Raw genomic sequence first — 14,290 nt, 5'->3', positions numbered from 1 at the left:
CGCAGCGAGGGGTCTAACCCCACCCAATTCGTGGAGGACTGGCTACGAGACCACGTGGTGAAGGAAGGACTGACAGCCCTCTACAGTGTAGAAAGAGCACATCGGGTGCCGCCTAGACTGCCTCGACCGGTGGCACCGCCAAGACCACTGATCGCGTGCATCCTGCACTATAAAGACCGCGACACGATTTTGCGGGCCACTAGAGAGAACGCTCCTATACGCTTTGAAAACAAAACGATCTCCTTATACCCAGAATTTACTCTAGCGGTTTCAAAAGCCAGAGCCAACTTCCAGGAAGTAAAGAGAAACTTGAGAGCACGCAATTTGAAATATGCACTGCTTTTCCCGGCCCGACTGAAAGTTATGTACGGACAGAAATGAATATGCTACTTACCAGTATGCATCTGTTCTTGGCATGTAGGGCTGCTGACATTCATATCTATAGCATAGATCGCCGCCTAGTGTTGGGTCCGGATGATTGCACATTGTTGTCCTGGGAGAGTCTTCGAAGTATCACGAGATGGGTGGCTCCTCCCCTGGACTACAGTGCGCATGGGCATCGACTCCATCCCCAGATTGTTTTTAGCCATTGTGGCAAAGATGGAGTGTAATAGCGTAAGCGATGGCCATGCTTAATATAGAATGCAAGAAAAGTCTGCAGCCGCTACGGGCGCCGGGGAGGAGGGCGGGCGATATGAATGTCAGCAGCCCTACATGCCAAGAACAGATGCATACTGGTAAGTAGCATATTCAGTTCGAGGCATGTGGGCTGCTGAATTCATATCTATAGTATAGAATACATAGCAGTCCCTCCATTAACGGCGGCCGCCCGTGCCAGCTGCAGAAGTCTGAAAAAGTGTTTTAAGAACAGCCTGTCCTACAGCTGCCTGCTGTTTGGAATGCACATCTACACAGTAATGTTTAGTAAATGTATGTGGTGTAGACCATGTGGCTGCTCTACAAATGTCTTCCAAAGGAATATTACCTAGGAATGCCATGGAGGCCCCCAACTTGCGTGTGGAGTGTGCTCTGGGGGGGACCGTTAAAGTGCGCTTAGCTTTCTGATAGCAAATCTGAATACATTTAACGATCCATCTGGCTATTCCAGCTTTGGAAATGGGGGTGCCTTTGTGCTGGGCTGAGAAGGCAACAAAGAGTTGTTGTGTCTTTCTAAAATTGTTGGTTCTGTCAATGTAGTACATTAACGCCCTTTTGACATCAAGCGTGTGGAGCATTCTTTCTGCTACTGTTTCAGGGTTTGGAAAGAATGCGGGCAGTTCGATGGTTTGATTGACATGAAACTGCGACACCACCTTAGGAAGAAACTTGGGGTTAGTGCGCAGCACCACCCTGTTTGAATGAATCTGTATAAATGGCGCTTGTATTGTGAGCGCCTGTAGCTCACTAACACGTCTCAGAGACGTGATGGCAATGAGGAAAGCCACTTTCCATGTCAAGAACTGAATCTCACATGAATGTAGAGGCTCAAACGGGGGAACCCATCAATCTGGTGAGGACCACATTGAGGTTCCACACAGGAGCCGGTGGGGTCCTGGGAGGGATGACCCGCTTCAGCCCTTCTAGGAATGCTGTAATGGCAGGCACCCTGAAAACAGAGAGATGCTGCCTGTTCTGGAGATAAGCCGCTATGGCGGATAAGTGTATCCAAATGGAAGCATATGCTAGATTGCATTTGTAAAGATGTAACAAATAGCAGATGATATTAGGAATGGATGCATCTAGCGGGTTGATATTGTGTTCTGTACAGTAAATGACAAACCGCTTCCATTTTGCCGCATAGCAAGCTCTGGTAGTGGGTTTTCTTGCCTCCCGGATGATGTCCATGCATTCAGGAGGCAAATTAAGGTAGCCAAACTCTAAGACCTCAGGAGCCAGATCGCCAGATTGAGCTGTTGCGGATCTGGATGCTGAATGTCGCCATGGTTCTGCGTCAAGAGCCTGGGTGTGAGGTGCAGCCTTTGATGCGGTACCACGGAGAGTTCCAGAAACGTGGTGTACCATGGTTGGCGTGCCCACGTTGGAGCAACCAGGATGAGCATCATCGAGTGTTGCTTTAGCTTTCTTGCCACCAGCGGAATGAGAGGTGCTGGGGGAAAAGCGTACGCAAATCTGCCTGACCAGTTCATCCATATCGCATTGCCCTGCGACTGTGGATGAGGGAACCTGGCGGCAAAGCTTTGGCATTTTGCGTTTTCCCTTGTGGCAAACAGGTCTATCTCTGGATGACCCCACTGCTGGAAGTACGGGCGGAGTACCGATGGATGTAACTCCCACTCGTGCATCTGGTGGCTGAACCTGCTGAGCAGATCCGCCATCTGATTGTCCTTGCCCGGGAGGTGTTCCGCCATGAGGAAGATGTTCCTCTGAATGGCCCACTTCCACATGCTCTGAGCCAGATGAGGCAACTGTGGAGAGTGCGTACCTCCCTGCTTTTGGATGTAGTACATGGCTGTCATGTTGTCCGTCCGGATCAACACGACTTTGTTGCACAGATGTACCTTGAAGGACTTGATCGCCATGAAGATTGCCATCAGTTCCAGGTAGTTGATGTGCATCTTCTTTTGCTGCGTCGTCCACAGTCCCTGCACCGTGTAGTGGAGCACATGAGCTCCCCATCCCTGGAGGGATGCGTCCGTCGTCAGGATAATCTGTGGCACAGGCTCATGGAACGGTCGGCCCTTGCAAAGGTTGTGTGGATTCCACCAATGCAGAGAGTTGTATGCCCGACCGGTCACCAACACTAGGTCTTTTAACTGTCCTTGAGCCTGAGTCCACTGATGCGCCAAGCATTCTTGGAGCGGACGCATATGCAACCGTGCGTGCGGGACTATGAAGATGCAGGAGGTCATCATGCCAATCAACTGCATGAACACTCTCGCTGGTAGTGAGTGTTGCGGTCTGAACCTCTGGATTAACGACTGGATGTTGTCGATCCTCGCCGGGTTTGGCTGAGCCGTGGCTGCCAGAGTATTTATTGTCGTGCCCAAATATTGCCGCACATGGGCTGGCTGAAGGTGCGACTTTGGATAGTTTAGTGAAAACCCCAGACTGTGAAGGAGGTGAATGGTGTGGGACATGTCTGCGGCGCACTGCTGGGCTGACTTGGCTTGAACCAGCCAGTCGTCCAGATAAGGGTAGACATGTATGCTCTGTCTCCTGAGGTGCGCCGCTACTGTCGCCAGACATTTTGTGAACACTCTGGGGGCAGTGGTCACCCCGAAAGGGAGGACCATGAACTGGTAATGCCGGTTTTGGATGGTGAACCGGAGGTATTTCCTGTGGGATGGATGGAGTGGTATGTGAAAATAAGCATCCTTGAGGTCCAAGGTTGCGAGGAAGTCTCCCTTGTTTAACAATGGAAGAACCTGCTGCAGTGTCAACATGTGGAAGTGTTCGGAAAGAATGTACTGGTTCAGGGGGCGTAGGTCCAGAATCGGTCTGAGTGAGCCGTCCTTCTTCGGGATTAAGAAGTACAGGGAATAAACCCCTGTGCCTTCTTCCTCTACTGGCACGAGCTCGATTGCGCCTTTTTGCAGCATCACAAGAACCTCTTGCTGCAATAAGTGCAAGTGCTCTGCTGACATAGGACGTTGTCTTGGGGGTATGTTTGGTGGAGTGGATGTCAGCTCCAAACAATAGCCGAACTGGATAAGTTTCCTGACCCACCTGTCTGTGGTGATGGACTTCCAGACCGGCAGGAACTGTTGGAGTCTCCCCCCGACAGGTGTTGGATGGTCGGGGGGCAGTGACAGGGAGTCACTGTTTGTTTGCGGCAGAGGAACGGGAACTGTTGTTGCCTCTGCCTCTGCCTCTACCTGGCACTGTTTCCTCTATATCCACCTCTGCCCTGCTTGGTGTACGAGGATTGTGCACCACCTGTATTGAATGGCGTCTGCTGCGACATGTGTCCTCTGTTAACACCTCGACTGCCTGAGCGACGAAAAGTGTTCCCTCTAAACTGCTGTGACTGGAGAGCACCCATGGATTTGGCAGTCTCAGTATCTTTCTTGATCTTTTCCAGGGTGGTGTCCACCTCTGGACCAAATAACCTGTCTGGGTTAACCGGCTGGTTGAGGATAGTAGTCTGTATTTCTGGCTTGAACCGGGAGATGCGGAGCCATGCCTGACGCCTCAACATCACACTAGTATTGATTGCTCTCGCTGCCGTGTCCGCAACGTCCAGCGCACACTTTATAGCAGCGTTGGAGATGAGCTTTCCCTCCTGGATAAGCATTTCAGCTCCCTCTTTAAACTGGTCTGGAAGGTGTTGCAACAGCTGCTCTAGGGTGTCATAGTGTGCCCTATCGTATCTGGCCAACAGTGCCTGCGTGTTTGAGATGCGCCAGATGTTGGCCGCTTGAGCTGCTACTCTCTTCCCCGATGCCTCCAGCACTTTTGACTCTTTGTCTGGGGGAGGAGCTTCACCCGTGGTTTGGGAGTTTGCCCTCTTGCGGGCATTAGAGACCACCAAAGAGTCCAGAGGCAACTGGCCCCTAATGTAGGTTGGGTCGCCAGGTGCGGGTCTGTATTTTTTCTCTATCATAGGGTTGACAACCCTTGATCTCGTGGGTTCCTTGAAAATGTCTGCTGCATGCTTAAGGACCCCTTTGAGCATCGGAAGAGTCTTGACAGCCTTTTCAGCAGTGGAGAAAGTGTCAAAAAGGAAGTCAACCTCCACAGGGTCAGCATGCATCTCCACTTTATGGTTTGTAGCTGCCCTTTCAATTAAGGCATTAAATGCCGCAGAATCTTCAGTGGGAGACGTTTTAACGTTATAAATCTGAGGGTCATGGACTGTTTGCTGGTCCTGATCACCTGTGTCCATCCATGAGTCCTGTTGCTCATCAGGCTCTGTGTGCGCAGGAAAGTTGTACTCCACATCCTGCTCCCCTTCACCTCCATCAGAGTAAGTGGGTGAAGGTGTTGCACTCCTCCCAGGCTGTGGAAGAATCTGTTCAACCAGTACTGGTGTGTCTGGCGCAGGCTTTTTGCGCTTTAGAGGAATTGTAAATGACTGCAGAGGCTGTGATGTTATTTTCCTCTTGTAAAGCGTGAGCTTCCCGGTGTCGGCATCGATGAAATGCTCCGACCCTTCTTCCAATGAACTCCCACCTGAGCGAGTTGGCTTCGACCCTTCTGAGTCTTTGGGCACCGACCGTGGGGCGAAGGCCTTTGGTGCCACCTTAGGCGGTAACGTGTAGAGGATCGGCATGGAAGTCTTCCTCGGCGGGTCAGACGGCTTCGGTGCGGAAGGCGTTTTCGGTTCCGATGCTGAAGCCTTCTCCCTAATCCGCTTGAGGGAGTCCGAGACCTGCTTCGTAAAGGAAGCGGACGGTTTCGTCGACCCGGCCGACGACCTTGGGCCGCCCCCAGGGGAAGACCCGAGCGTCGGCGACTGTCGTTTGTCTGTTTGAGGCGCAGGAGGATCCGTGACCGGTGCGCTTCGATCTCTGTCCACGGCCGCAGACGTTGACGCCGACGGCTTCGGGACGGCAGCCTTGACTCTTGGCGTCGTGATCCCAGACTTTGGCTCGGCGCCCTTGGGTGACTTCGTCTCGACGGGCCCTTTGCTTTTCGGCTCGACAGACTTGCCAGATGTAGGCTCGACAGCCTTCTTGGGCACGCCCGCCTTGCTTGACACCGAATCGACGGCCTTCTTCGAGCTTGGCTCCTTGACCACCTTTGGCACCTTCGCCTGGTCGACAGCCTTCTTCGGCTTCGAGGCCTCCGATGACGACGGCGTCGACGTTGGAGCAGACGGTTTCGTTTTCGAAGGCGCCTCGGCCATCTTTGTTTTTGTCGTCACCGATGGTTTCAGTTTCGATTTTGGTAATGGCGGCTCCGCTGAGGTGTCCGTAGCCAGGCCGGAAGGCGGGGCCGTGGATTTTGGTGTAAGGTCTTGGGTAAGGCCGTGTGGCGATCCCGCGACCTGAGCCTTGGTAAGAGTACGAACGGGGCATAGCTCATCCTCCGAGCTATCTTCCATGGCCCCATATGCTTCGTCGTCGTCCCCTACCTCCTCGACGACTTCCTCCATGTCTTGGCCTTCGACGTCCGCTTCGTAGTCGGACTCGACGTCCACCGCCGGAGGTGAAATCTGCAGTTGAAGTACTTAGTCGTCTGCTTCCGCGTCGTGGAATATGTCCACCGGTGCTGGAGCCGATCGCTGGGCCTCGAGGCGCGCCACGCGCCGCATCTTGATCGTTTTCTTTGATCGAAATCTGGAACAGGCCATACAGTCGGCCTTGTTGTGGTCCGGCGACAGGCACTTGTTGCACACAGGATGGACGTCAATGTGTGGGTACTTCGAACCACACACGGGACACTTCTTGAACGGGCTCCGTTCCATGTCGTCTCGCCGAGGGTCTTGCTGCGTTGACAGGGCCTCGATCACCTAAGAGTCACTCGACCCCTTGGAAATCCAACTCGACGAGCTGGAGTACAGCCGGGACCGAACGCAAACAATACCAACGGTTCAGAGAAGGCCTTTTGGCCTTAAGAAAAGCCTACAACAATTCCGAACAGGAGTTGTCGAAATCACATCCGAACCCAATGGCGGAAAAAAACAATCTGGGGATGGAGTCGATGCCCATGCGCACTGTAGTCCAGGGGAGGAGCCACCCATCTCGTGATACTTCGAACACTCTTCCAGGACAACAATGTGCAATCATCCGGACCCAACACTAGGCGGCCATCTATGCTATAGATATGAATTCAGCAGCCCACATGCCTCGAACGCCATCTTTTTCGACAACTCGGAAGAAGGGACACACTGGCTAGAGATAACTGGGACCGTGAGGCAGTGAGCTTCCAACCCCCTTTCTGTTTAAAAGGCTCCCTTGAGCCAGCAAGCTGACGAGCTTTGGAGATGCACCTGTGTGCCTGTGAGTGGTACTGTGACCTGAGAGGAACTTGGCAGCATTTCCAGCAACCCCAGATGATTTTTCTTTGCGCTCTAATACTGCTGCTCTCTACTGATGACGGGCTCAACCCAGAAACACGTGTATAGAGATATACAGCAATGTCTGCACCAACTTTGGTGAAAAACTCCAGCTAATTTTGAAGTAAGTTTGAACTGTGTACTGCATTTACCAGGATGCAAAGGGGCGAACTGTGCTGGGACTGTGAGGCAGTGTGCTCCCAACCCCCTTTCTAGCTAGAGATCACATTTACGCCGGCGGCCTCACAGACCTCACTTCCGCCAAGCCAAATGGATCGATCTCCCTCGCAGCGGGCTGCCGGAGTCCGCATGATGGAAAGCGGACGAGTCATGGAAGCTACTGACACTGGCCCAACTCTGGAACAAATTACGAACAGTCGACATGATGCACTTTTGACGGCAGCGGTGCTGGCTGCTCATGATGCCCAAACTGCAGTGACCTCGACGCAATCATCGGATGCGGCTACAGTACGCTCTGAATCTGAGACTAGCTTGACATTGTTCCCGTCGATCACTGCACAAATCGCCAGAGTCTACTAGAACTGTGTTCGGGGAAGGTCGGGAGTGGTAACATATAAGATGATCCGCAATATGCTTTGTAATTGTTAGCTACTTTAAAAGGTCTAGTTACTAAAAGCTTTAAGGGGAAATGTAACGGCATATTAAGTTCACTCTTCTAATGTGCAGTATAATGCCCGTTTGGAATGGGGTAGTTGTCGCCTCCACCCCCTTAGCGACTGCACTATGGCATTTATTGTTTAGAGTTCATGTTGAACTTTTTTTTTTTACTTTAGTCCTCTGCTGTTCTCTGGGGGACCCTAGTATTGGGGAGTTTAGTTAGATATCCATCCTCGGCACTCACACACGGCAATTCATGGACTTAGCAATTCACATGCTGTATGGGAATTATACCACCTGCTTCAAGATGACGTCAAATAACAAAATATACATATTGCACCTGGAAAGTAAGGGGCATGGGCTCGGTCCATAAGAGACACTGTATCCTGGCACAGCTGAATAGAAGGAGGATTGCTATAGCTTTCCTTCAGGAAGCTCACCTTAGTAGTAACGAAGCATCTAAGTTACAGAAAAAATGGAGGGGGCAACTGTTCTCCACGACCTACTCCGCATTTGCCCGGGGGGCAGCGATCTGGGTGCGAAATAGTATCCTCTTTAAGTTACTGGAGCAAAAAGTGGACCTAAATGGACGATATGTATTGCTTCATGGCTTGCTGGACGTGCACACATAGTTCTTGGGAGTATATATGCCCTGAACACTGACCAAGATAAGATACCTGGCAGCCCTTAGCGTGGCACTGACGGGCTGGTCTGGTTATCCCTGGCTGTTGAGGGGTGGGCGATTTTAATACAGTATTGGACATTGTTCTATATAGGTCACACCCCCCATTGCATGCAAATGAAAGTAGGAAGCAAGCAGAGGCGCTTAGAACCGGGGCGGAAGGATGGGAAATCTACAACACCTGGCGCATGAGAAACCCGGGAAATAGCGAATATTCCTTTTACTCCCCGCCACACCGACTACATACTCGAATAGGCAGATTTTTTTGCTCTGGTGCTTTACTGGGCTCTGTTGTCAGTGTGCTGCACATGGGCAAGGGATGTATGATGATACATAGCAAACACTCACATCGCATGCCTTTACATCGCAATTAATACTTCGCATGTGCCCTTACATCGTGAGTAATCACATTGCATACCATTACGTCACATTCGTATAGGCATGCATGTGAAATACAGTTACATGTTATTACATAGCAATTTTTTGCCGTATGCGCATTTCCCTTTACCCGACCCTAAATCCTAATCCTTGAACCATGAAACAGTACCCTACCATATGGCCCGCTAACCCTTCCCTAAACCCTAAGCCCTAAACAGTAAATCAAGCCTACACTACAAACTCAACCCTAAACCCTAATCCCCAAAGGTCAAAACAGTCCCTATACTGCAAGTAGCCCTAAGCCCTACGGAAACCCCAAAACAGCACCAATAGTACACGAAGCCCTAAGCCCTAATGCAACCCCCAAATCAGCACCGATTTTCTAAGTAGCCCTAGTAGCCCTAACGCAACCCCAAAACAGCACCCGTTCTGCAAGTAGCCCTAGTAGCCCTAATCCCCCACCTCAAAACAGCACCTATACTGCAACTAGCCCTAAGCCCTAACGCAACCCCAAAACAGCACCTCCTTACCTGTCTTGTCGTTGTTCCAGCGTTGTCTCCCTGTCGTCTGTGTCCCCCGGAGGCCGTCTCAGCGCGCGTACATTACATCGCATGCGACGTAATGGCGTGCGTAGACAACGCACGCGTCGTACCGTCGCGTGCGTTGTAAGTGCACGCGATGTCAACGTGTCGTAGCGCATGCGTTGAGATGGTTGTTTCCCATTGGCAAGACATTATCAGATCATAACCCAGTAGAGTTAACCCTTCAATGGGGTAGGACCCCAGATACCGACCTGGAAATTACAGTCCTTACTACTGGAGGACCAGGTCTTCCGTAGCACGCTAGCTGAGGCGATAGATAATTATTTCTCTGAGAATACAGGGTCTGCTAGTACCCGTCAACTGAAATGGGACGCCTTCAAAACAGTTATAAAGGAAGTAGTGATTGGCACGAAGGAGGGAGTTAGACTTGCTCTCATAGAACGGATCACGGACCTTGAAGGTAAACTGAATACATTGGAAGGGGAGCCAGCAGGGACAAATGAGCAATTGACACAACTACAAGAGGCCAACATACAATACGCAGAACTCCTTGAGGAGCTGTGCATAGTAGATTACCGACTCTACACGCAGAAACAACATACACAGGCGGACAGAGCAGGTCCACTACTGGCAAAACTAGTTAAGAATGCTCCCTCACCATCCCCTATTTTAGAGATCCAGAACAACGTGGGTAATATAGTCAATACACAGCTGGAAATCAACACTGCATTTAAGGACTATTATGCACACCTTTACAGGCAACCAGTAGGTCACAGTGACGCAGACTTTGAACCCTTCTTCGACGGGTTACAATTACCACAGCTCATACAACAGCAAAGTGAAGAACTAACACGGTCGGTAGCTGGGGTGGAAATCCGTCAGGTGATCAAAGCTCTACCGCGTAATAAAACCCCTGGTAACGACGACCTACCTGCTGAGTTTTATGCAACATACGCTGACTTGCTGGTACCTCATATACAATGCTTATACCACGAGTCGTTGCGGACGGGCATGCTCCCCTCCACTACATTGCAAGCGACTTTGGTTTCACTTTGAAGCATGGGAGAGACGGTACAGACATGTCAGGGTATAGCCCCTTATCGCTCCTAAATTCGGATTACATTTTTAGCTAACCGACTACGTGAGCTCATCCCTAAACTGATACACACTGATCAATGTGGGTTTGTGCCAGGCAGGAGTACGGCACTTAACATTAGACGATTGCATTAAATTATGATCGGTACACTTGGCACGGGAACAAAGGAGGGTTGCGTTTCGCTTGACATGCGACAGGCGTTCGACTCATTGCACTGGGATTACATGTTCTACGCCCTCTCGAGATTCGGTATACCAGATGAATATATCAAATAGGTGCAGTTATTATACACGAACCCCATGGCGCGTGCAAGCACAGGACAGCATATCTCCCAACAGTACACTGTGGCTATGGGTACCAGGCACGGATGCCTGTTATCGCCACCACTATTTATCTTGGCACTGGAACCCCTATTGCATAGACTACGCTCCCTACTGGGGTGCAAGGGGATATTGAAAGGATGCACAACACATATTGTATCTGCTTATGCGGATGACCTCATTCTATATATAAAGGATATGGATATGAATCTCCAGCCATTTCCCTCAACTTTTGAGCTTTTTCAGGAGCTGGCGGGCGTCTCTATAAATGCCGCCAAATCTTATGCCTATTTCATTGACGATCCCACGCGTAGTGGACTGTTCAATTTTGGCCAATGGAACTTCCACATAGCACCTGATACCATTCGATATTTGGGAATACAGATATATCAAGATGCAACAGATTTGCTGGATGGCAATTTGACTCAAGCAGTAACTGATCTTAAGTCTCAGGTTAAGTTCTGGACCTCGCTGCCTCTATTGGTGGCGGGAGGGGTCGCCATAACTAAGATGGTGCTATTACCAAGACTGCTTTATTATTTCACCAATCTGCCTATACTTGTGCCAACGGGAATCTTAAAATTATTGAATTCTTTAATATGAGAGCTGATCTGGGGCACAGGACGCAGACGGATTGGCCTCTTGAAGTTACAATTGGGTACAAAGCAGGAAGGACTGGGGGTGCCGGACTTGAAGACCTACTGTTACGAAAGGCCAACTGCAGTGGTTGGCGTATTGGTCGGCAGGACGTAACTTACAGGAGTTGGATATGTCCCATCGGGAATGGGACCGGGGAGATATCCACAGGCTCCTGTTGCCCAGGGCCCAAATTTCAACATCGATACCCCACCTGTTATGAATAGCAATCACATACTGGAGAAACACATTGAGATACACAAATCGGACACCACCGTATGCCCCTACCATCCCGCTACTAGGTATCACCACACGGTCAGGGATAGTTACTAATCGCACACTGCGGACATGGTCCGACACAGGAATTACTACAATAGGGGAGTTCTTTTCAGAGGGTGTCCTAATGGCGCACGAAGCCTTTTTGCATAAGCATGGAGCTTTGGACCGACTGTTATTACTACAAGCAAGTATATCTCGATTTATTCGAGATACATGGACACAAGAGGGTATCGAACCTGCTACAAACACGCTACTTACTATGCAATATCTAATGTGCCATGGAACACACCTGACCAAATTTTTGACTCAAGGGATCCGCTCTGAAGCGGCGATCTCGTTGCAACCACTCTGTGCCAAATGGGTAAGAGAAGCAGGTTGTGTATTTACAGATAAAGAATGGGACACCATAATAGGCTACCCCAAGAAGGTATCTCGCAATCCCAAATTTAAATTCATCCAGTTGATGCTGCTACACAGGGCCTATCTGATCCCAAGTAGACTGTGCTCTATGTTTCCAGGAACAAGGGATACATGCCCACGCTGTCATGCACCCAACACGGGACTGGTACACATGGTGTGGGATTGCCCGAGACTGGGACACTACTGGACGTCAGTATGCCAGATACTGAAGGACATCGCCCCAGTGCGTAATGACACCTAGATGGAATATTGTATACTGGGACTGGGGCCCGGGGCAAAAAGGGTAATCCAACCCATAGGTTCTCTAACCTTGCGCTTCTTCTAGCTAAAAGGAACATTACCATACGGTGGAAAGCCGCCTGGGCGCCATCCTTGCAGGATTGGCATGCGGAAATGGTCAGGTGGGGAAAGGCGGAAGGGGCGGAACTACAAAGAGAAGAACGGAGAGGTTTACGTAGAACACCGATATCTGTGGCTTGGAAGGCAATGATGGAGGATTTTGCCACGATCGACATATCATATTGAGAGAACATAGTTGCACCTAACCGACCCCCAGACCACAGTGGATGACTGCACAGGTCAGCAATAGCAGTGGTTTTCATTACAGAGAGGTGCAAGGTGCAAACAGTAGTGCCTGCGGAGGAAATATCCACCCAGGACCATGGTACGGGCATGTGAATACAGTACTAATGGGAAGAGTTGGCCGGGCTTGCGGGAGGAGGGAGGGACGGGGAAGTTTGTTATGGTAGGTTAGTTACTAAAAGAGAAGATTTGCTTTTGTAAACTTAAAACGATATACAATGACTGTTTTCTGTTGGAGGCGAGTGAGTTACAAGCTTACACATTGTTTTAAGGACATGAACCTATTCTATTCTATTTAAGAGCTATTGCACTGCTATTTACGAACTGTTTAAGACCCTTCAGGGATAGTATTGAGCCATGCTGAATAACTGATGTAAATGCACATGATATGTGCCGCACAAGTGAAATGTTAATAACTTGCCTTTTTCCTTACATGGATAACTGATGTGTAAAAGTCAATAAAAAGATGTTAAAAAGAAAAATCAGTAACCTGGATGCTAACTCAGATGGAGTTGCTGTTTTCTTAGTGGTCACTAAAGCGTTTCACTCGCTGGAGTGGACTTACCTTTTAATCATCCTCACACATATAGGCATGCCTAGCTCTTTCATTGATTGGATAAAATTGCTCTACACCGGCTGTGTGTTTATATTCACATTAACAATGCCAGCACTCAGCCCCTGCCAATTGCAACAGAAAACTGTCACCTATCCTATTTGTATTGGCTCTTGAACCATTTGCAGTGCGGATTAGACACCATCACACTGAGCACACACTACGCTATCATAACGGCCATATATTAATGTCATTGTACGCAGATGATTTGACACTTTACCATAGGACTTCCAACAACAGCCTTAACCCTGTGATGAGAGAATACGTTTGCTTTGGAGTGCTCGCTAGAATCAAGTTCAACTGGTCTAAATCCCAGATCTTTTTGCTGACCCATGCGACACGAGTCGCACTAGACTACCCACTAGAATGGTGTGACAACACCATTAAAATTATTGTGCATTAAAATAGATCGAAATCCACAATTGGTAATCTGAGAGTACTATAGTGTTGGGGTTGCCCAGATCATCGAATATGTCACACACTGCATAAGCCTCCTATTTTCCTTAGCGGCGGCATTAGCCCCATAAAAATAATTCTTCACCACACTACCTATACCTATGCATCAATATACCCCTGATACTCAACAAAACGTTTTTCCATATGTTAAAAATGTAGCTAATACACATAATGGGGGTAGGTAAAACAAGCAAGGATTAACTGGATATACTCACCCTCCCCTTCCATTTAGGTGGCTCGAGGCACCTTATACTGAATTATACTATCAATGTGGCCAGACACACTTCAAGTATTACTGGCACTGCCCAATTTGTCAAAAACAGCTAACTCCAAAGAAAAGTAGGTGTTTGGACAGAATCAGATTCAACTTTTGAATGTTAAGTGAGATTTCCAGGTGGAATCTAAGATTGCAGGTGCGACAGAGATAAAAAAAAAGAGCAAGTCCAGTGAAGATGCCTTAGTCAGCTAATTGTCTCAGAATAAAACTTACTGTACTCCAATCCTCTGGGAGTGTACTACAACTACTGCTAAATGTTTGCGCATACTCTGAAGCCAACGTTAGATCAAACAGGAGCACCACATAATTAAAGTGAGAATATCCAACCACTAAAAGTAGATAACGCTAAATTCAAAGAATCTAGGGACTCAAAATCCAAGAACACCATACAATATTTTTGATACAAAGCTTGCAGCCCAAGTGCCAACAT

At 49.2% G+C, this 14,290-nt stretch overlaps 1 protein-coding gene across 1 annotated transcript in view; it reads right to left on the bottom strand.

The window, feature by feature from the left end:
* The window catches only part of IARS1 (isoleucyl-tRNA synthetase 1), a 548,404-nt gene that overhangs the window by 278,473 nt on the left and 255,641 nt on the right, over positions 1–14,290 (bottom strand). The gene's annotated exons all lie outside the window — the stretch shown is intronic.

This window comes from Lissotriton helveticus, chromosome 9 (assembly GCF_964261635.1).
Source record: "Lissotriton helveticus chromosome 9, aLisHel1.1, whole genome shotgun sequence".
Lineage (NCBI taxonomy): Eukaryota > Metazoa > Chordata > Amphibia > Caudata > Salamandridae > Lissotriton > Lissotriton helveticus.
The sequence above is the reverse complement of the archived record's forward strand: the minus strand, read 5'-3'. Positions and strand labels throughout refer to the sequence as shown.